Source organism: Rattus norvegicus, chromosome 4 (assembly GCF_021556685.1).
Source record: "Rattus norvegicus strain SHRSP/BbbUtx chromosome 4, alternate assembly SHRSP_T2T, whole genome shotgun sequence".
NCBI classification, from domain to species: domain Eukaryota; kingdom Metazoa; phylum Chordata; class Mammalia; order Rodentia; family Muridae; genus Rattus; species Rattus norvegicus.
The window spans coordinates 162,296,762-162,319,779 of record NC_141537.1 but is presented as its reverse complement, the minus strand read 5'-3'; the positions used below and the strand labels follow the sequence as shown (position 1 = coordinate 162,319,779).

Below are 23,018 nucleotides of genomic sequence, written 5' to 3'. Positions count from 1 at the left end.
CCTTCAAGGCTCGTCTCCGGCGACCCACAGCACCAGCAGCTGAGGACCAAGTGCTTAGATACACAGACTTATGGAGGACATTTTCTATTCAGCCATATAGCAGCAGAGCTATTGAGAGGCTATGGAACCTTCAAGGGGTGGCCTAGGAAGAGGTGTTTAGATCCAAGGGGTTGAGGGGGGTTGGGGCTGATCCCTTGAGGGAGGTTGTGGAGCCCCAACCGTGAAGTCTGGCTCAATAGCCATCAACTGGGGTTTTATCCCGTTACATGTTCCTCCACAGTGTGTCATCGCAGGTCCAAAGCACCAAGGAAACCATCAGGAACCAGCATCCCCAGAACTGTGAGCCCAAAACGAACCTCCTTCCTCCTGAGTTCATTCTCTCAGGTGTCTGTGATAGCTGATAGTGACAGGAAGCTGAGCCGCTGCGGTCAAAACAAAACAGCCACCTCATTAAATCGCAGCAGGCACTTTCATCTCCATAGCAACAGGCATTTGAGGAGTAGGATTCGGACTGAACCCAGTGCGGCTTTCCAGCTCTGGGTCTCCAGTCTATGACTTCTTCTAAGGCTTCATTTCTACATCTTAAACAAATCTAGCTGATAAATACTTACTAATTTGTCTTAAGTAGTCAAAGGGATAAGCCAGGCCAAGCATGTGGGTTGATGACTGGCACAAGCCAGGAGTTGAACAATATCGTTTTTATGACATGAAGCGATCTTTTCCCTAAGTGAATGCCTGATTCTTAAAATTCCATTTCCTAAACTTTAAGCATGAATCAATACATCTACAAATAAGTAAGCAGGCGGCAGGCACCGCTAGAATTAACAAGTACATAATGGAGAGATGGAAAAGACAGAAAAAACACGGAGGTACCTACGGGTACTGTGGAGAGAGGCAGAATGGAAGCCGAGACAGGGTGTAAGAGCAGTGAGAACCGGGCTAATGTGAGTGACCTGCACCGTAACCTAAGGCCATGGTGATGTCTGGATCTGTGCTGCCATCAAGGACCATGTCTGGGGCTGAGGTCCAGGGTCTGGGTTACCACTGGAGGCCATGTAGATGTCGTGGTTTGCACTGGCGCCCGCAGCTGTTTTAAACTCCCTTGGCATTGCTACTGCTGGAGTCTGTAGTGACGTGGGTGGCCCATGCTGCCACCCGAGGCCGTGTCAGTAATGTCCAAGTCTGTGCTGTTGCTGAGGGCCAAGTGTGAATCCAAGGTCCTGGTGCAACCTGGGTCTGTGTCGATGTCCATAGTTTTTGCCGTCACTGATGGCCGTGTGGACATCCCTGGTTTCCACTGCAGCCTGACGCCATTTTGCTGTAATGTGGGCTACACTGCCACAGGGAGACATATTGATGTGAGTAGCCCGTGCTGCCACTTGAGGTCATGATGATGCCAGAGGGTCTTCTCTGGATCTGTCGTCCGACTCCAGCCAGGGGCCGTGTTCATGGTCTGCCATGTAGCCAGAAACCGTGTGGAAGTTCATGATCCACGCTCCCACTGATTGTAAAGAGCAAGGAAGCTACTTTTGCAGATATGCGTGGTTAAGAAAGAGGAACATGGAAGGCTTCTGTGACAGCCTCCTACCCCTCCACCCCCTACCCCAAAATAGCAGCCTAAAGAGGAAGCCATCAAAGGGAACTATTAAAAAGTGTGATAAGGTTGCTCTTATCCTTATTGGAGGTGGGATAACAAACTGAGCTCTCCACAATTGATGGCTTCTTGAGAGTAAGGAGAGGAAGGATTCAATTCTATTTAAGGGGATGACCAGAGAGTTTGACTATGCTCGAGAGAATATATTCATAACACAAACTTGGTTTTTATTGTTGTTGTTTTAATTTTTCTTTTGTTTTATTTGGGGGGAAGAGGTCACAGGGGTCAGGACAGGTAGAGAAGGGCTAGAAAATGAGCATGATGAGGTGCATGATGGGAAATCCCCAAAGAACCAATACAACTATTATGTTTTATAAAAATGAAAGTTTTCTCCTCCAGCCCCCCCCCTCAGAGTTAAAAACAAAACAAACAAATACAAAACACGCTGCTGGGATTGTAGCTCTGAGGACTTCATAGACCTTGTCTAAGGCTATACAGGAAATCAACAGTAGGAAAGTAAGATGAAGGATGCTGTGGGTAAAGATTTGGCCTCTGAGGGTTCAAACAGGTTTTTATTTGGTGGATCCAAGGAAATGTTTCAGAGCCCATGGCACAGTGACCTGTTACTCCCCAATACATCAGGCCATCCCTAAAGTCATCAACACCAGGAGACTCAAGTATCTCACACCAACTGGACCCATGCTGTGCCGCCTCGAGTCTCAGAGAAACATGTGCATCCAGACTTCGTGGACCTCAGGAGAGTTCCTAAGAAGCAAAGGTCACAAAGAAGATTTGATGGTGGCATTCCGAGTTGGTGTCTCCAAAGGCACAGGAAGCACCCACCCCAGCAGATGGGGGCGTGTGAGGGGGCGTTTAAGAGACAACGTCTCAGCTTCCCATCCCTCACTGTACAAAGTCAACTGAGCAAACGAAAGTTCTAGAAACATCCCTTGTCCTGCCACACGGAGCTTACACGGTGCTTCAAGGAAAAGCTGGACAGAAGACCCAAGAAAGAACAGGTTCATTGCTACCCCCAAGCATTTACCTGTTCCTCTCTGTGGGTCCTTTTCCTGCTGGCGTCCTGGACTTCCTTGGGATTATTTGCTTGTTTCTTAGGGTCACTATATGCTTCGCTTTCCTGTCCTGGGTACACAACTGAAACATGTAAGACCTTACACCCTCTTCCTGTCCTTCCTTCCTTCCATCACATCTCAAGCCTCTGGGATTGGGTGCCTGCCCCAAATCCTCCACTGTTCCTGCTCTCTACGAATCAGGGATTTTTCTCTAAATTTCATGATGGTTCTCAGCCTTACTCCCCACTAGGCCTCCCTGGGTAGTTGGATTTTTACCCATGTTTTGGTTTTGGATTTTTTAGCTTTAATTTTGATTTTATGTGTATCATTTGAATGTGTGACTATGCCGCATGTGTGTGCAGAGACCAGAAGAGGACATCGGAATGTCTGGGACTGGAGTTACAGATGGTTGAGAGCCATCATGTTGGTACTGGAAATTGAACCTGGGCTCCCTGTGAAAGGAGAAAGTGCTTTTAACTCTCCATAGGTGCTGGGATCTGCACTCATATCCTCTGATAAAGCAATAAGTGCTCTTCAGCCTCGAGCCACCTCTTTGCTCTCTGCTCATGGCTTTGTCCTTTAGGACACACTCTGCATCCTAGTCTTCCACACAGGTACAGATATTTTCACTGTTTTGTGAGACACAGAGACTCACAAGTCCAATGCCTTATTTCTGTCTTTATTGCCTCTTTCACTCCTACATGTATGTGCTTGTAAGTGCATGAACTTGATACATAGAAACTTATATAGGTAGACTTGCACACACATGCATGTGCATGCACACATACACACATACACACACACACAACACACACATGCTCACACACAAGGTTGGGGGCATATTACTATGAGCAAATACCTGACAAAAGTAATATAAGGGTGCAAATTTTTATTTTGTCCAGTGGTTTCAGAGATTTCAGTTCCTCATGGCAGGAAGGGCGACTAGAAGAGTTGTGTCAGTGGGAACATGTGTGGGGACTTGTCCATTGAACTTCTCAGGGAAGAAAGCCAGAACCAGAAATATATAACCTTCAAAGGCTCACCTCTAGTGGTCTACTTTTGCCAGTCAGGCTCTACCTTCTTCTTTTTATTTATTTGGTTTTGTGTGTGTGTGTGTGTGTGTGTGTGTGTGTGTGTGTGTGTGTGTGTGTGTGTGCGCAAGTCCACCTATATCAGTTTCTATGTATCAAGTTCATACAAGTGCCCATGGAAGTCAGAAGATGGTGTCATACCCCCTTGGTTCTGGGAACCAAGCCCACTTCATCTGTTAGAGCAGTAAGAGCTCTTCTTGACTGTGCCCCCTTCTATAAGCTCCACAGTCCTTAAAATACACTACAGCTGGTTTCTGAGCATGTAAAGCATAAGCCCCTAAAATGGTTCAGTTCAAACTATTACATTCCACCCCTGACCCTCTGAGATTCACATACATTTGGTAATTTTAAAATGCACATAATTCAACTTCAAGAGTGATAGACGTCTTCCCAGTTCCAGCCTCGTTAAAAAGCCCAGAGGCTCTACTGAATGTGGCTTAAACATCCTCCAGAACAGTCCTTCCTGTCCAGATTTCTGTTGGCACTCTTATCTGCTGAAATCCACCAGAACCACCTACGAAACTTGAACACAGTGTCCTTGCTCTCATCCCAACCCTGTCTTCCAACCTCTTTACTAACATACAGTCCTCTGTAGTAAAGACATTTATCTATCTGCTCATATACAAGTTCTCACCATCTAGATCACTTGAATTGCCAGAGTTACCATTGTCTAGTTGTGTGCATAGTGGACACAGAATAAAAAGGTATCCAGCAAGATATAAATATCAGAGAATGAACAAATAAACAGTGTTTCCCTTCACGTGGCTTTTCAGATTTCACTTGTCCTCTTCATTCTATGGAGCCTCATTTATCTTACAACTTCAAGAGTCCACAATAAATGCTCTCCTCGCTGGTGCCCTCCTGTCTCAGAAGCCACTCTTAGAGGTTCTACAGTCTCCGGTGGTGTCCTCATTAGACTCTGGTTTGAGAACATGGTGCTGAAAGTGGATACGTCATTGGGAATGAAGGGGCCAGAGATGAGCTGAGGAAATGAATCCCAGACATTTTAGAACCCCTCAAGTTTCTGGGCTGCCATTTTCCAGGGGCTTAACAATGCTAACCTCAGTGTAGCATAGCAGTCATATAGTTGACTTTTCACTGTTTTTGCTTTCTCCTTTTCTATAATGCCAAAGGCTTTCTTTTGGAAACCAGGAAAAGGGACGAGTTGTCCACGGGAAGTGGGAAGCAGCACTCCAGACTCTGATGTCTATCAAGGCCCAGAAGAGAACGTAAATAAACAAAAACATGGGGAATATTAGGAGCTAGAGTGAGCCCAACTCTCTGAAGGGATTGAGCCTGGTGTTAAAGGTTCCTACCAAGCAGAAACATGGGTCCTGAAATCTTCAAAAGAAGCAATCAATCTAGAGTTTGATGTAAAGTTTGAATTCTTAAATGATCACAGTGAACCCCATTTCTGGGCTGAGCAGTCCCATAAGCTGCCTATGAGCCACCTGTGAGAGTGAAGAGTCCAGGCGAACTGCCTGGGCCTGACTCCTGGCTCTAGGTTCTGTGTTGTAAGCAAGGTTATCCAAAGTCATGTAACCCGTGCTCCGTTCCCTCCTCTAATATCAGGACAGAGCTTCAAGGATTGATCCGAAGGTGAGGCAGCTGGAAACCTAGCCCCAGTTTCCTTCTTTCTCTGCTCTCTCCATTCTCCCCTCTTTCTCCTTGCACAGTAAACTGAAACTAACCCTTCTTCCACACCCTAAGAAACACTTTTTAAAATTTCACTTGTCACACAATTTTCCGGGGAAATTTAGCATGTTCATCCTAAAAGGCACACCACCGGGCCAGCTACTCGCCCGACTCCCCTTGGAGCTATCGTATGATGCAAACCTAAAGAGATTCTTTCTGTCTTCTTACTCATGTGTTCTTCCAAAGAGCACAGCGGCCATAGTAAAGCAACAACATCTCCAAAATTAAGTTCTGGCAATGTATTCACCAGTGGTCCTGACAAAAGAGTGACGAGAAGCTCTCCAGAACCTTCTCTCAGGTTTTCAAAGGGGAAAGAGGGAAACGTAACTAAAGGAGAAAGGGAGGGGTCCAGGGCTATAACATTCCAAGACTAGGGCTCAAAACAAGCCTGAGACTTGCAGAGACTGACCAGTGACAGCAAGAGCAGCTTTGTGCAAGTTGGGAGCAGGAAGAAGAGGGAAGAGCGAAGGCCAGTGCTCGGAGCAGATGGTGTAATGTCAGCAGATGACAGACAGACAGACAGCTAGAGTTACCCAAGACCTACCTAGCTTCTATCAACTCTGACCAAGAAGAATGGTCCAAGGGGGAAAGGGGGTATAAATATGGGGGAGAGGAAATTGCAGCCCTGGGTGTGAAGCTTCACAGAAAACGAATACCCACCTTGGGTCTAAGGCAGATTCCTGGGGATGGAAAGAACTCGGAGATTTAATCACAGAGACATCGTCAGGAATTTTGCAGGAGTCTTGGTATTCATGCCAACGGATTAGTGATGGGCAACTCTCCGAGCTGTTGAAAGTGAGGAATGTGTAGGTTAGTGAAATGCTGCCCTGCCCGGCTTAGCTTAGCTTTGATCCACAGCAAACTCTAACCTACATTATTAAAGAGATTGTAATCGCTTAGCAAAGGAAGTGGTGATCTCCAGCAGCCAGGGCAAGCGATGTAGAACAAACCACACCGCGCTATCATGTCTCTCATTTTCCTCCTTTGAAAGCGATCCAGAACTCACAAGGTTGTTTTTTAGCAAGTCTCTCAGCAAGGCTGTGGACAACACATCTTAGAAGCTGAATATCTAGAGACTGAAGAACCTACTGGTTGAAGGTGCCATTGGACCAACCGCTGTACCCAGAAAGCCAACAGAGTCTCATTAACTCAGGGAAGGACTGAACAGGATGCCACCAACTCTTGTTTGGGTCCAGTGACAGACACAAAGCAAGCAGAGTAACTGACACTCTGCCTTGCATCAGAGACAGGATGGGCTCCCACCAACAAGAAGCCAAAAGACACAGAGCACGGTGGAATGAAGGGAAACAAAGGCTCTTTATTGTGGTTAAAAAAGAAAAAACAAACTGAAAAAAAAAAAACAACTCAGTTCTTTGAAGCACTAAGGCAAAACAACTTGAAAAAAAATTATTAAGAAAATCTCAGCATGACCAGAGAAACAATTCTTGGTCCAGATGCAAGACAAACAAACAGGCAACAACAAAAAATGAACAAACCTTAATGTTTGATAGGAATTTGTTCAGAGCGAGGGTGGGGAGGCTGGGGCTGTTGTTGGCCTTGTTGCCACTTGAGCATCATGACTTGTTATGGGTACCATGTTTCTCCTCCACTGTCAAATTTGTAATGTCTTTTAAGTCATGAAAAGAAAAATACAGTTATCATCACAAAGGGCAGAGCAATTGAAATAAGAGAAAAGTTACTGTACCGCCACCATGTAAACTATAGGGAGGAGCTGATAACTAAAATCTGGTTCCCTAATGACCCTTGATTATGTCAATAAAGACGGCAGAAACCAATCACTGGGCAAAGGTGTAGAGGTGGAATTTCTGGGTCCCAGGAGGAAGAGGAGGGAAATATATAGAGAATGGGCTTTTCAGCCAGGCTTTGGAGAGAGGAGCATGAGACAGGTAGGTCTCCTCCTTTGAAGGAGGATAGGGCAGGATATTCTTCACCCAGCCATTGAGTTATCTGACTGGTTTTAATATGAAAGCTGTCTGGTGTTTTCCCTCTGCAGTGACTCAAGTGAACAAAAGAAAGGGCGCAGCCTGGGCAGTTGTTGGGGGTTTGGTGGAGCGAGCCAGGAGGGGTTGGAGGACTGATGGCAGCTCTTAGAGGTCAGAGAACAAGCTGGCCATTGGCAGAGCTATGACTGGAGTGGGACCAGTGGCAGTGAATTCATGGAGCTGAGCTGAGTGAGAGCACAGCCCAAGAAGGTGATACCATGGAGTTTTAAAATTACACACAACATAAGCAACTATTGTCTGCTTACTATATATCCCTGAAGGTTTGTTTGATTGGTTGGTTAGTTGATTGGTTAGCATTTTGTTTGTTCATCAATTTTTTATTTTGCATGCCTCAAGGAGCTACGTGGAGAGAACTATCTAAAGTGAGGTTTATGTACTTACATTCTGCACCAACGAACTTGGTATTGGGGCTGGGGGTATAGCTCAGAAGTAAATAGGTTGTCTAGAACATGCAAGACCATGGAGTTGATTCCGTTTCACAGTAGAATAATCATTTCCTCATTAGACAATGACTATCTCCCTCATGTCACTATATAGTCTTTGAAAACACAGCTTTGATAGATATGCATTACTCTGTTAGGAACATGCTTGGTTTCAAATGCCTCACTCTTGAACATTTACACTCTCTCTGGTTAGAAGTGGCAGCGAAGGTGGCATCCTCATGTTAAAGAATTTACTGACAAAGTAATGGGCAAACCAAGGACACTGGGTTAGTGAATTGTCCCAGAAACCATGTCACAAGACGGGCAGTTCCAACACCTGTGAAGGCTGATACAACAGAGGAGCCCTGACAGCCGTCCATCAATTCCCACAATGCTGTCAAATGGGGAAGGGAGTAAGGTCATTTTGTGTGGCTCCCACAGGTCAAACTATGGACAGAGATGCAGTGGGAGGGAGTCTGGTTTCATCCCCATGGATTAAAAATTCCTGCAGCACAGCAGCGGACTAAGGAACCTTACAATGGAAAAGAGAAGCAGTCCTGGAAAGTGGACAGTTGGAGACAAGACAGCCACTTGGATGAAGAATGTGTGTAGAAACTCCTATGTTCCTTCCAGCAGGAAGACTGGGTGCTCCTTCCCTCATTTGTAAAGGGGTCATGATGAATATGACTACAAGTGACAAAGAAGCCAATGTCATTCACTTTACTGTTGGTATGAGTACGTGTTATAGTTCAGAGATCCAAGGCACATCACATAATTCTTAGAACAGCTTTGGGCTAGGAAGGGACATTATTCCACTCTTATAGGCAAGAATCCAGTTCAAGGATGGCATGATGGCTCAGCAGAGAAAGTCTCTTGCTGTGCAATGACTAGCTGAGCTCCATCCCTGGAACCCACCTAAAATGCTAGGTCTGATGGTGTGAGTCTACAATCCTAGAGCTGCTGGAGTGAGGTGGGAAGCAGAATCACCTGGAACCTCAGAAGCCAGACAGCCTGGAGTGCACCACTCAGTGGGAATGAGACATATCCTGCCTCAACAAGATGGGAAGATGAAACAGATTCCTAGAACTTGTTCTTTGATCTCCATACATGCTGTAGCATGTACACACATACACACACACACACACACACACACACACACACACACACACACACCCCAAATAGTTAGCTAATTAATTAAAAAGAAATTTGAGCTCCAAAGTGATGAGTAAATTGGCCAAGCCCAGTCCCCAGCTCCTCCCTAACAGCTTCCATGAAGCGAAGACCCCCTCCTCCCTCTCTGAGTTCCCAGGCTTTTGTTTCGTGAGCCAGCAAGCACGGTTTCTTGTTCTTCTGTGTGTATTCAGAATCCATTCAGGTAGGTTTGTAAACCCTTGAGGGTAAGATTATCTGTTATTGTGCTTTTGTATCCTATCCTCTTGTGGCCCAACAATCTGTATAAAAGGCACATCTGGTCCTGCCAGCCTCCTGGTTTGAATTCTTCATAACTTCTTCATCTCTCCCACACTGACTCTTAACCCAGTTGAACAGGAACTGGGGACAAGAGATTAGTATCCATTTCCAAACCCTGGGAGGAAATGAAATATGGGTTGAAGCAGTAGACACAATGTGTTCATTGAAAAAAAAAGCTTGAAATAGCTGCTTCCTAAATGCCTTTCCTTTCTGGTAGGGCATCTTGGGTGGTCCTAGAACTCACGGCCTGTGAGAGAACACAGTATTTTTGAAGTTTGGGAAGAGTATACTGTTCATTCTGATCAGTGGAGTCAAAGATTTGACTATTGTGCTTCTTTTCAAAACTCTCCCAGTTAACTTTCTGTTGCAATGATAAAACACAGGCCAAAACAACCTGGGGAGGAAAATACTTTGTCTCCTATTAGAGACTTCAGCCTATTCTGAAGGGAAGCCAAAGCATAAGGCAGGATCAGAAAACAGTAAATATGGGAAAACACTGCTTCCTGGTTGCTCCTAGATTTATCTACAATCAGCTACTCTATATAGCCCTGGCCAAAATGCCTAGGGATGGCACCGCCCATAGTGGGCTTAATGCTTCTACATCAAATAGCAATCAAGAAAATTCCCCCACAGTGATGCCCACAGGGCAACACGGTAGAAGAAATTCTTCAGCTGAGGTTCCCCCTTCCCAGGGGTGTCAAACTGACAAGTAGGATTAGCCATCACAGAAACATTGACTTAAAGAATAAGATAATGCTACCTCTGCCACAAGCCAACTTTCAAATAATCATGGTCCCATGCCTATTCTGTCCTGTGCAAAAGCCCTGCCATCTGAACCAGCATGGCTCTTCAAGATGTTTGATCTCTGGTAGATCAAGTCCCCCTCATCTCCCCCCTATAGAACTGTTGTAGCTATTCTTGCCCTTTTGTCCTCATATGTTATTTATATCAATTAGACTTCACTCATAGATCATGGGGAGTTGTAGTAACAGTGGTTCCTTCATCTCTTATTTGCAGGGTCTGCCGATTGTCTACCCCACAGCAATGACTGCACCCTGCCCCTCTTCTTCTGGCAGGAAACTCTCCTCTCTGAATAGATACTGTGCAGGTCTGAGGTACCGTTCATCATCTCTTGATGACAGTGACACACACAGTAGCGTTTTATAGAAAAGGCTTAACTTTGAGTGGATACATGATAATAACAGCCATGTGAAGACTCCATGTGAAGTTCACCCTACTGGGAGGAGAGACTTGGGCATAAAACCATGCTGGAGTGATTGAAAATAAAGTTGGAGACAGCCTGAAAGAAGTTTGATGGCATGTTTGAGTTGCCAAGCTAACCAATCCTGGACCCAGTTCAGTTAGATTAGACGTCTTATTGTGTAAAACACTTTTAAAAATACACTTATTTGTGTCTTTGTGTGTATGCTTGCGAATATATTTAGAGATTACAGGACAGTGTTGGCAGTCAGTTCTCTCCTTTTACCATATGGGTTCCAGAATTTGAATCTAGGTCATCAGGCTTGGTGGTCACCTTGTTTACTTGTTGAGCCATCAGGCTGTGCGTACATTAGTGATTGATTGATTGATTGCCTGATCGATGATTAACTGATCTTACATTGATTGAGATGGAACTAGAGCTTCATGAATGCCAGGAAAACGCTCTATACCTAGACCTAAAAATATTTTTAAGACATTTCCTGTTGGATATGTTAGCTTACATTTAAAAGCATCCTAATTAACAAGTCGGGTGTCTTTCATTTCCTTCAATAACCTATCACCACTTATGTATAGAGACATTTTGTGAATTTTTGTACATTTTAACTCTATACTTGTAATTGCGCTTTCCTGGAGACAGGTAAAGTATTGATTTCTTTGTTGGTCTAAGATTAAGTTTAGAGAACACTTGATGCTGACAATTTATGAAGTCCAGTAGAGCATGTCATGTCACCTGTAAATAGGGCAGTTCTCCTTTTACTTTAAAGTTCTCACGCCTATTACTCATTCCCATGTCTTTTTGTATTAGCTAAGACTTCAAGTACAGCAACACTCCTTTCTTGGCTTAGGTATAAAGGTTCATTCTAGATCATCCGTAGTGGGAGTTCAGCAGGGATCTCACACGGGTGTTGGGCATTACAATCAATGTTGCAATATATTTTTTAATAAACATGCTTCATTAAGCTAATGTGCCTTCTTTGTGCTCGTGGGATGAGGCTTGGTTACGAGTATGACAACAGGCTGAAGAGCAACAGACGTGAGGCGGAGGCTTACTTTTCGCACTGAAGATGCTCAGAGATAAGCAGTTCTGGCTATAAAGACAGTGCCACTGTGGAGCTGTTCCCCATTCTCTCCTCCACATGTCAAGAAGACGCACTGAAATCTACTGTGGGGTTGTAAAAACTCAGGGATGGAGGATGTGCCTAAGGCCTGAGATCTTACCTCAGCCTCCTGAGCACAGGCGAGAGCCACCACACTCAATTTACCTTGCATTTTCAATAGAGGGCAAATGCAGAACTTCTTGTATTTCATACAGTTAAATTATATATAAATTAAGTTATATATGCATATATGTAAATATGTTAAATACAGTTTAATCACTCTCTTATTCCACTCAATTTAGTTTATTTATTAAACTAAAGATTTAGTTTAGATTATTTTAGACTTTCCATTACGGTTCCTCTTGAATCCAAATATTAACTGTGAATCTATTTCTGTTTTTGAAGACAGTTTTCTTTCATGATTTGTTTCACTTTCTTTTAAAGCTCTCTATTTTGTTTGTGGATGTCTAAGTAAGTGTACGATGGCCAAAATGTGTGTGATATAAATTATTAACAAAACCAATCTTATAAATATCTCAATATGAAAGCTTTATAATCTTAATGTGTTGCATACAGGAGTCTATATAAATTTAATAAATAAAGTTATGATTACATTCTTCAAAAGTTATAGATTATTGGGCTCATTTTCTGGTAGAGCAATGTCAAGACTGTTTTTTATAAATTTATTATATCATTATATTTCTTATATCATTAAAATATATTATTAGAGCTGAGAAATGGTGGTACACACCTTTAATCCCAGCACCCAAGAAGCAGAGGCAGGTTGATCTCTGTGAGTTCAAGGCCAGCCTGGTCTACAGAATGAGTTCTAGGACGGTCAAAACTACATAGTAAGATCCTGTTTAAAAAAACCAAAAATAAAGAATTGTTAGGTACATGCAATATCATGATTGCTTCATTAACTTGTGGGATCCATTTTTTATTACCTGATGTTCCTCTTTTTCTCTGTCCGTTTAGCTAAATTAACATTATTATCAAATACGAATGTTGCCGCTCAACATTCTTTTGGGAATTGGAATTTGTTTTTCTCATCCTTGATCTTAAAGCTTTGGCTTTATGCTGTCCCCGTGGGTGGTTCTGGTCTGATGCATGGTTGGATTTCACTCACCGTGTTAGTTGATCCCAGCCTCGATTGTTAGCAGGTGCTCCTCCTGATCTTGTGTGGTTTGCCACGAATTCATCCTATCTCTACCTGTGTGTCCTTTGCAATGTGTCTGCCATATGCTTCCTGTGTGTGTGTGCGTGTGTGTGTGTGTGTGTGTGTGTGTGTGTGTGTGTGTGTGTCTGTGTACGTGTGTCTGTGTCTGTGTCTGTGTCTGTGTGTATTAGAATCTGTCTCTCCCTCCTTTATTCTAGTCTTGTTTGTGAGATTTCTTTGGCCAGTGGACATTGGTGGTATGATTTCAGAAGAGACCTGATCATCATTGTACTTGAGTACTTGAGTTTTAATTCATTCTCTGTCTCTGTCTCTGTCTCTGTCTCTCTCTCTCATTCTCTCTCTCTCTCTCTCTCATTCTCTCATTCTATCTTTCTGTCTCTTTCTCTCTGTCGCTCTCTTTCCCTGTCTCTGTCTCTCTCTCTCTAGTGCATGTACTTTTAATTTTTAAATTTAAAAACTTTCTGTTATGTGTATGAGTGTTTTGCCTGTATATATGAGCACCACATGTATGCCTGGTAGCCACAAAGGTCAGAAGAGGGCATTGGCTTTCCAGAAATAGAGTTAGAGATAGTTGTAAACTACCACGGAGGTGCTGGGAATTGAACCCAGATCCACAAGTGCAAAAGCAACAGGTACTCTTAACTGCTGAGCCATCGCCCCAGCCCCCACATACTTTTCTTGTCTTGATTCGCAGAGCAATGCAGATGACAGTTACTTCCAGCAGTATTCTCAGGGTGCCACTCACAGTCGAGAGATGATTTAAAGTGCTCTGTAAAACAGTGCACTGGCTCACAGAAGGAACTAGAGTATCCATGGGTCTTGGTATTTGCAGAAGATCCTGGCAGCCACCCCATGGGTGGACACTGAGGGATGACCTGTCTGCATGTGCTGTCTCCTCTGCCACACAGCTCTCTTGCTGTACCTTTAATCTTTCAGAAGTCATTTCAGCAGGGAAGCTGGCTCCCAATCCTACATATAAACTTGTTTATTTCTTCTCGGGGCAAGAGAGTACTATTGCGTACTACCATAGAGCACTTTTCCTAGTCTACTATTGTTCACCTTTTCCCATTGCTTATGTTATCAAGCTTCCTGGATTGTAGCCGCCAAAATGAAGTTCTATCCCTTCGTGACTTCTGACCGAAGCAAGAACCGCAAACGGCATTTCAATGCACCTTCTCACATCTGGAAGATCATGTTTTCCCCTCTTTCCAAATTGCTGAGACAGAAGTATAACGTTTAGTCTATGCCTGTTCGAAAGGATGATGACATTCAGGTTGTCTGAGGACACTACAGAGGCCAGCAGATTGGCAAAGTGGTCCAAGTGTACAGGAAGAAATGCGTCCTGTATATCGAACGAGTCCAGCGAGAGAAGGCTAATGGCCCAACTTTCCATGTGGGCCTCTATCCCATCATGGTGGGTATTAGCAGGCTAAAGTTGGACAAGGACAGCAAGAGGATCCTGGAAAGGAAAGCCAAGTCCCGACAAGTAGAAAAAAGGCAAATACAAGGAAGAAACGATCAAGACGATGCAAGAGTAGAAATCTCGTGCACGGTTTCATTAAAGACTGCTTAAGTAGTCAAAAAAAAAAAGTTTTAGTTCTCAGTATCTCCCCAGTGGGGCTGAGCGCTTCCTCAAGTCAAATGCTGTTCAAGCCATAGCCACATGACTGGAGGTCAGTAAAGGGCTCAGCTAGAGCTAGACACTCCATGAGGGCGTAATGGGTGAGCGGGGGAGGTAGAGAGGGAGCGAGGGAGTGAATGACAAGGAGGAAGCATGTGGGAAAAAGAGAAAACACATGCTTTATTGTTGTGCTGTTGTCTCTGCAGTAACAGTCACTGTGCTTCTGCTAATGCGCTGTCCTTACTCAACTGCACTTAGAAACACAGACATGAAACAGAACATGGCTTTTCCTGGTAAAACTTCTACCCTCTGGGTTGTAAACTGGCGACACAAAGCCAGTTGTGCTCTCCTAAGAAACCCCTCATAGAAGTATGGTGCTGGGGGCCTGGGGGCTGTTGAGGCACAGGAGAAAGCAATCGCATTTCGTTCCTCAGGCTGTGTGCTTTACCGAAGAACAGACAGATGTCAGCACGGGTAACCCTCTTATTTTCAGAGGGCTCGAAACATGATAGAAAGCACTCAGCTGCTTCAGGCTCCAGTGTGTTTAATAGCTTTGCTGTTTATAAAATCCCAACGTGTCTCTCCCGCAGATTAGAGTTTGATCTGGGGTGGGGGGTACATTTGAGTCCATTTTTGACAAGGAGGTCAGTTGTCAAGGACATTGGGAGGCAGTGCTGTAGTGTGCAGACAGCAGTGTTTGCCTAATTGCCCAACTTTCCCTGAATCCTTCCAGCTCTTTTTTTTTCCCTTTCTCTACAGCAAAATAAGAGAAAAAAAAAGATATGGTGGCCTGAGACAAACAGAAGAGTTTTCTTTTCATCTTCAGAAAGTGACTAGAGTCACTCCCTGCCCCCCAGCTCAGTCACACTGTCAAGTCAACTGAGTAGGGTTTTTGCTGTTAAAAAAAAAAATCTTAATTTCATCTCAAATCTGTGCATCTGCTGGGAAAAGAAATTTAATGCATTCAAAAAAGGAATTAAACAAAGAAGCAAATCCCCTAAAACCACAGCCTCCTTCTGGTGCCTGTCTGCATCCCTCTAGAGGCTCCTCCCAGAACGGCCTGGCCAACAGTCCCCCTGCAGCACTCCCACCAGGCCAAGGGCTCTTACTGGGAGAGCATGCCCTGTGCAAAGCAAGGGATGTACCCGGCAAAGCCCCCATGCTGGAAGCTTGGGCAGGAGAGCAGTTTAATATGCTATTCTCATTCTGCCACTTGAACTTTGCTCCTTGCTTCCAGGATCTCACCTCTCTGAAAATCTGGATTTAACTCATGAGATCCTGTCTTCTTCTCTGACGATTTAACAAATCCAGACTTAAAATTCTCCAAATTGCTGTTTCTGCACATGTCTAATTAAAACCCCCCAGCTTTATTTCACAGTGCCATATTTAATGGATAATTATTAATAACTTGCCCCCAATCAATGTTTTACTTCCAAGAGACAGATTTTGAATCCATGGTTAAATCCCTGGAAATGATTTAGAGTTTAGCTTAAGACCACTTAGAATGTGGAGACCCAGCCTCTGCATTCTACATAATGCATACGCAGTGTAACACCAACTTAACACCAAAGTCAGCAGGCTGCCTTTCTTCCAAGGCTGGCCATCTCTCCTGCTGAGCTGGAGAGTGGGGACACCCAGAATACAGCGCAGGAGGAAGAGGGAAGAAAGCTTGGAATCTTAAGAAAAGAAAGGAAAAGAAAATGCTTTGGGCTTACCATTTTGATTTTTATTGCTAAGCAACCATACATGTTTAAAACAGAAATCAATGGGCAGAAATGGCTCACACCTTTAATACCAGCACTCGGGAAGCAGAGGCAGGGGGATCTCAGAGCTCAAGGTCAGTCTGGTCTAGAGAGGGTGTGGGAGGGGGGAGGGGGGTGGGAAAGGGAAAAGGGAGAGAGAAGAGAATAAAAAAGAACAAAATAGACAAAATAGTAGCCACTAGGGAAAGACCGTAGCTTTAAGGAAAGGCACCAATCACAGCTCCACACACAAACCATTGACATTTAGCTTCACCTCACACCATGCGTAGTAGCTCCATCACGCACTAGGAATAGAGTTAAGTTCTACAACAGCCACATTCATCACAAATACGTACAGAATAGATCGCTGTGTGAACTTGAAGCTTCTATCGGCTACATTCAAAAATTATATACTTTAATGCATTAGAAAGAGTTAGGCCAGAGTGTAGCTCAGCACCAGAGCCTGTGCTTTGAAAAGAGGATGACCAGGGGTCCACCTCTAGTAGCAGTTAATAATAATAAAAGAAAATATATGATATTAATATACATGTTTGTAGTTGACCCACTACAACCAAAATGTTAGCACATTATCATTTCAACTTGTAATGTATACAAAGATAATAAGCTTATTCCCAAGGTATCTTCAAGATGTGTGTGTGTGGGTGTGTGTGTGTGTGTGTGGGGGGGTGTGTGTGCGTGTGTGTTCGCTCATTTGAAACATGATCTTATTCTGTAGCCCGGGATAGATAGCCTGGAGCTCACTCTATAGCCTATTCTCAAACTCGTGGCTGCTCTACTGCCTTAGTTCCTCCCACCCCCTAAATGCTAGGATGAAGGGCATACATCACCATACCCGGTTTATTGAGTACTATATACAACACGGCTTAAGTTGTTCTAACTCAGAGTCAGGGGTTCAGGAGCCAGCTGCATCTCTGGTGACCATACTGGTCACCCAGAACCAGAGTTAACCAGTAACACCAGCACTGAGTAGTCTCTTCTGGGCCCACATCTAAGAACCAGAGCCTTAAGGAAAGAGCGGGGTCTCTGTCGGCTGACAACACAGGTATGAAAGCACGTGTGTCCCTGTTACAAGATTACTCTAGGGGATGGCTTATCATCTACACAATGGCAGCCATCTTGCCTGAGGTCAGTGGGAACCCCTGGCCTTTAAAGCTGCTGCCCCAGCCCAGGTCCTACATCCTAATTCTGGGGCAGTGAACAGGGATCCATGATGCTCCGATGTCCACCTTGTTGGGAGCCTTGATCTCATGGACAACCTGCTATGCCAGAAGCAAAGCATGAACTTTGTCCAAAAAAAAAAAAAATAGGTTTGGGCAGCAATGGAAGATGCTTCCCGAAAAAAATAACTGAATATTCTATTCCGGAGTAGCCTTAAACTTCCTTTTTCTCCCAGGCTGGCCTTGAACTTGCAGTGCCCTTGCTTCAGCTTCCCAAGTGCTAGCACTATAAAGACATACCATCACCGCTTAACTTCTGAAAGTCCATCTTTCAACTATCACAATGTAATAAATGTCTCACTCCTACCTCACCCGCAGATTTCTGCCTGCTAGATGGGAGGAAAGGGCAGCCTTATGTCCATAAACACCACAGTATATGGAGTTATCACAGAACAGGATTTTCCCAATCCCTGCATCCCACAGCGAGGTTGTGCCAGACGAGAGCTGAAGGTTTACATGCACAGGGACCAATACAACTTCTACATATCACAGAGCACTGTGAGTTGCCCGGCTCAGAGCCCTGCCCGTACACCTTAGACTACCTGTTCATCCATGGCTGTTTTTTTGTTTCTCCTTCCATGCTAAGCCCTCTCTACCACCCTGAGTTTGCCTGACTTCGAGTCAGGCTTCAAGGCTCAGGTAGAGATACCCCAGGAAGTAATGAACTCCAGAAAAATCTCTGGAGCTGTGCGCCTGTGTCTCCATTCTCAGGTTTAAGGCGGAACTAGGGCTTGCCAAATAGCATTTTATCCTTCCCCTTTACTGTGACCATTGCTTTCTGGGACATCTGGTGGCCTACTAACAACTCTGCCTCTATGGGCGATGCTGCCACCCTGCGCATGCTTCTTGCTCTATTATTTACCTTACTGTCACCAAAACCTGGCAGAAACAACAAAGGTTTCCTTTGGCTCACAGTTTCAAAGGTTTTTGGCCTACCATGGTGGGACAGTTCAGTTTATGGGGACAGGAAGGCATAGCAGAGGCTTCTCAGAGCACGGTGGGCCAGGAAGTCGAGAGAGACTGTGTCACGAGAAGCTAGTTTTGAGAGCAGACCCCCAAAGAAAACTCCCAGCAGCTTGGCTCCAGCAGCTGCTACCTCCTCATGGTTCTGCAGCCTCCCCAAGCATCCTCACCAGCCATAGAAACAAGAGCTCAGAATGATGAACAGGGATCAGTTCAGATCCAAACAGCAAGACTCTGTGTCTACTTCTTTGCTAGTTCTTTGGTCATCATCCTTTAGCAATACATAGTGTCTTGATCGCTTAAAAGAGCCGTGTATATCCTCATCTCTCAATATCCAGGAGTGCCTGCACAGCACAGAACCAACTGCTGGGGTGATGGCCTCCAGAGCAGCAAGTCTGACATCTCAGACGACACCTGAAGCCAAGGCTGTGAGTGAGGCTGTTATGTCACTGTCACGCTGCTCGTCCAAGCTCCACCCAGAGCTGTGCCATCCTGGAAAAGAGCAGGCCTCCTCTTCCCTCATAAATACATTTTGCAGGCAGGACCTTGTACCGTCTTTGCATATGTCTTGTGTAGATTGGGATGTACACACCTATGGTAATCCTTAGGTCTGGATTCTGTGGCTTTCTCGAAGGATTAGAAAGAGAGCAGATGAGCAAATGTTTTTGGTAGAATCTTTTCTTCAGTCCATAGTGGACCAACTCTTCCATGGCCTGCTCACTGGTCTTCAGATGCAGTTGTCCTGACAATAAGAAACTTCAGCTTTTGGCCTTGGGCTCTCTCAGGGGTGATCCCAAGACACAGGAAGGGTTACATTTCAGATGTAGGATGCCTTCTGGGGACAGGCATCTTTAACACAGCCATTAGAAGTCTTGTCCTGATGCTGTCAAACCACCCTCCCAATGACACCACTCTGTAAACAAAACGTTCACTAAAAACATCATCACTAGAAAGCATCTAGAATACTCCCACTTCCTCTTCCCATATGTCAGTCACAATTTAGAAGATGTTTTTAGTATATACCACATGACAGAAAAGGTAATAAAATAAAACAAACAAAAAACCTTGTACATTTTTTAGCTCACAGCATGAGAAAAGGTCACAGCAATGCCTCTCTCCCAGGTAAACCACTCTCAACCTTGAGCTCCTGTTGAATCTACTTAGAATTCTTAAAAAAATACTTATATTTATATTATGTGTAAGAGTGTTTGTCTGCATGTATGTCTGTGGCATATCTGTGTCTGGTACCCCTGACTGCCAGAAGAGAGTGTCAAATCCATTGGAACTGGAGTCTCAGAGGGTGTGAACTTCCGTGCGGGTGCTGGGTATTGAACCTGGGTCCTCTGCAGGGGAAGTTAGTGTCTTAATCACTGAGCCATCTCTCCAGCCCCAGCTGCTGCCCAGGAGTCTTAAACGTCCTGCCATCCTGTTCTCCATTTTATTCTGAATGAGCCACTCTCCAGGGCTTTCCCTCAGCTTCTTCCAAGGTCTGAACAGAGGATGCTACGGTCACACCCTCTTTCCATCTTCAGACCAAGTTCTCCTCATCATTCCCCAGGTTTAATCTTGTCCAGAGCCATTTGTTCATCCATCCTACTTCTATCTGGAAGGACAGGAGGGTTTCAAACTCTGGAAAACCTGCTTCCTTAGTCTCTAGTTTGAGCTATCCCCCTGCCTCAAGTTCCACTATAGCAAGAAGCAGCCAGAGTCCCCTGTAACCCTGGAGATCTCCTTATCTGCATCACCCTGTCCTCTAGGGGCAACTTCTTTCCCACGTGACTGCAGGAAAGGTTGATGCCAAACTTGCTGCCACCCCATATTGGATCTTCCTCTTTCAAAGTCCCTAAAACATCTTTTTCACAGGATTCTTTAGTATGTGGTAGACAATCGTCTTAAGACCTCAGGTACCTGCCAACAGTCTCTGTGAGCCTGCTCCAGTCCGGGTGTGAAATGTACCCCCACAGGCTTATGGATTTGAAAACCTGGTTCCCTGTGTTGGGCAGGTCAAACTGGTGGGAGTAGGCCACTGGGGGTGGGCCTCTGAGGGTTATCACCTCGTCTAGCTTCTGGCCTTGTGTTCTCCCATTTTCCATCAAGATGTGAGCTTGGTAGGCTGCAACCTCCACTGCCATGGATGAAGCTGACCCTGCCCTCCGTTCTTTCCTGACAGGATGAACTTTGTCATCTGAAACTGTAAGCCACATCAAGCCTTCCTTCCTTCAGTTGCTTCAGTTGAGCATTTTATCACCATGACAAGAAAAGTCGCTAACATAGAGCATTGTGTATTTCCACTAATAGTTCCTTACAGCTTCTGCCAATACTGCTCCAGTGTTATATTATGGCAGCACCCCATTTTCCTCTCAGTTCCTGCACCCTTTACTTTAGACTGCATCCCTTTACACCTCCAGTGACTCCTGCGGAACCTGCTTTTGGTCTCAGATCACAACTTTTACCTCATCTCTATCCCTTTGAAGCTGCCAAAAGTGCTTGGGCTTGCTTCTGCATTAACACTCTGTGCCACAGGGCTGGGGAGATGGCTCAGGGGTTAAGAGCACTGACTGCTCTTCCAAAGGTCCTGAGTTCAATTCCCAGCAACCACATGGTGGCTCACAACCATCTGTAATGGGATCTGACACCCTCTTCTGACATATGTGAACACAGTGACAGTGTACTCATATAAATAAAGTAAATAAATCTTAAAAAAAAACACTCTGTGCCACTAGGGTGCTGTTCCCAACCCAAGAAAGAAACCAGCTCTGCTGGAAGACAGAGCCTATTAATTAGCATCTAGTATACTTACACAGTTTCTATAAGGAAGGTGTGGGAAGGGAATCCATAGGAAGGTTGGGAAGATGGATGGGAGGGTGGTAGGTGGATGGATGGATAGATGGGTGAATGGGTAGATGGGTGGATGAATGGATGGGTGTGTAGGTGCCCTCCTGGTGTCAAGTGAAAGACCATCAGGAAGGATGTCAAGCAAAAGACCCACCAGGTGGGTGGATGGATGGATGGATGGATGATGGATGGATGGATGGGAAGATGGATGGATGGATGGATGGATGGATGGATGGATGGATGGATGGGAAGATGGATGGATGAATGGATGGGTGTGTGGGTGCCCTCCTAGTGTAAATCGAAGGACCACCGGGAAGGATCCAGTGAGGGAGAAGAGTTTGATACAAATGTAAAGCATGATAAAATACAGAGATGAGAAGAAAGCAAAGTTGCAATGCATTTGGCTCAAAGAAATGTTCCCCTTGACTAGGATCGGTGCCTTCTGCTTCATGGAGAAACACACTGGGCTCCTAATGCTGTATCTAAGAAAAATGGGGATGGAGGGAGGGGCATAGACAGCCAGCATCTCTAAGGACCAGTTTACCTCCCCCTCCAGGAAGCCTTCCTGGACCTCAGATGTCTCACTTACTTTCATGCCCTCTACTGCATTCCTAAACCTTCCCCAAGAGTGATCTGCTCCCAAGATTTCTCTCTTGCCTTACCATCCCTACTTCTGCCTCACCATATTTTATAACAGTCACCCACCTTCCCATGTACGTGTGCCCATATCCTAGAGATATGTTATCTACTCACTTGTCCAGATGCCCCACTAAAGGTGCATTACACGTCCCTTTCTGTGTGTGTAGTGGGAGGGGCATGGGAAAGGTAGTTGGGAGAGTGCTTGCTTCACATGCATGAAGCCCTGGCTTCTATTCACAGCACTACCTAGAATCCCAACATTTGTGAGAAGGAAGCAGAAGGATCAGAAGTTCAAGGTCATCTTTGACTACGTATCGAGTGAGGCCAGCCTGGGCTACGTGAGCTACTGTGTCAACAGCAAATAAATAATCAAAATCCTAGGCTGTGAATTGTATGCCCCCTGACTACCCGTAGGACTCAAGTCCTCTAGTGTCACATACTAAAGCTCCTGTGTGGTCAGCATGTACTCTGGGGAGGGTCTTATCCATACAGAGAGAGAGAATGGTGTAAAGAAATCAGCCAATGGTCCTATCCTCCCTCGGCAGCTGCTGCCTCTAGGCTCCCTCAGAGCAGACACCATCCTCAGAGTTGGAAGGCACCATCATGGATTTCTATTTGTTTATTTGCAATTAAAAACACAAGGCCTCCCTGTGGATGAACTGGTTAGAGCTCTTCAAAGTGTTCACAGGCACCTTGATGCCTTCATCGGCCTCCACTAGGGCAAGGTGACAGCCCAGCTACCAAAGGGTTATATTTAATTTTTGTATAATGGAAAACTCATTGCTGGACATGGAGTTCCTCGTTTTGATTTGTTTTCTTTGGAAGAAGCAGTGGCGGTGGCGGCAGAGCCCCAAGCTGGGTCATTAACATGGCAGTGACAGCAACAAAGACCTTCACAGCCGCTGCCTGTAAACTGTGGATCAAGTTCAAGCATTTATTCTGTTTGAGGCCTCCCAGTGTCTATAAAAGCCCAGCACGATTATATGATCAGTGTCAAGACCCACTTTCCCCTCTTTGTGCTCTGGGATGCGTTTCCTTTGCCCTGTCCCTCCGTGTTGCCACCGCAGCTGCTGTGGCTTTAATAGCAACCCAAGGCACAGACTATTGGAGTGT

At 45.0% G+C, this 23,018-nt stretch overlaps 1 long non-coding RNA gene and 1 pseudogene across 2 annotated transcripts; one reads left to right on the top strand and one right to left on the bottom strand.

Annotated features, from left to right (window-relative positions):
- Positions 1-1,802: 1,802 nt before the first annotated feature.
- Positions 1,803-6,657, bottom strand: LOC120102394 (uncharacterized). 2 transcript variants are annotated; one of them, XR_015686151.1, is made up of 4 exons: positions 6,327-6,657; positions 6,114-6,239; positions 2,640-2,749; positions 1,805-2,359 (listed from the first exon to the last, which is right to left on the bottom strand). It is a non-coding gene; the product is annotated as an uncharacterized LOC120102394 (long non-coding RNA). The 2 variants fall into 2 exon arrangements; XR_015686150.1 differs by lacking the exon at positions 6,327-6,657 and having other exon boundaries at positions 1,803-2,359; positions 6,114-6,306.
- Positions 6,658-13,975: 7,318 nt separating this feature from the next.
- Positions 13,976-14,405, top strand: Rpl26-ps6 (ribosomal protein L26, pseudogene 6; annotated as a pseudogene).
- The last annotated feature ends 8,613 nt before the right edge of the window (positions 14,406-23,018 follow it).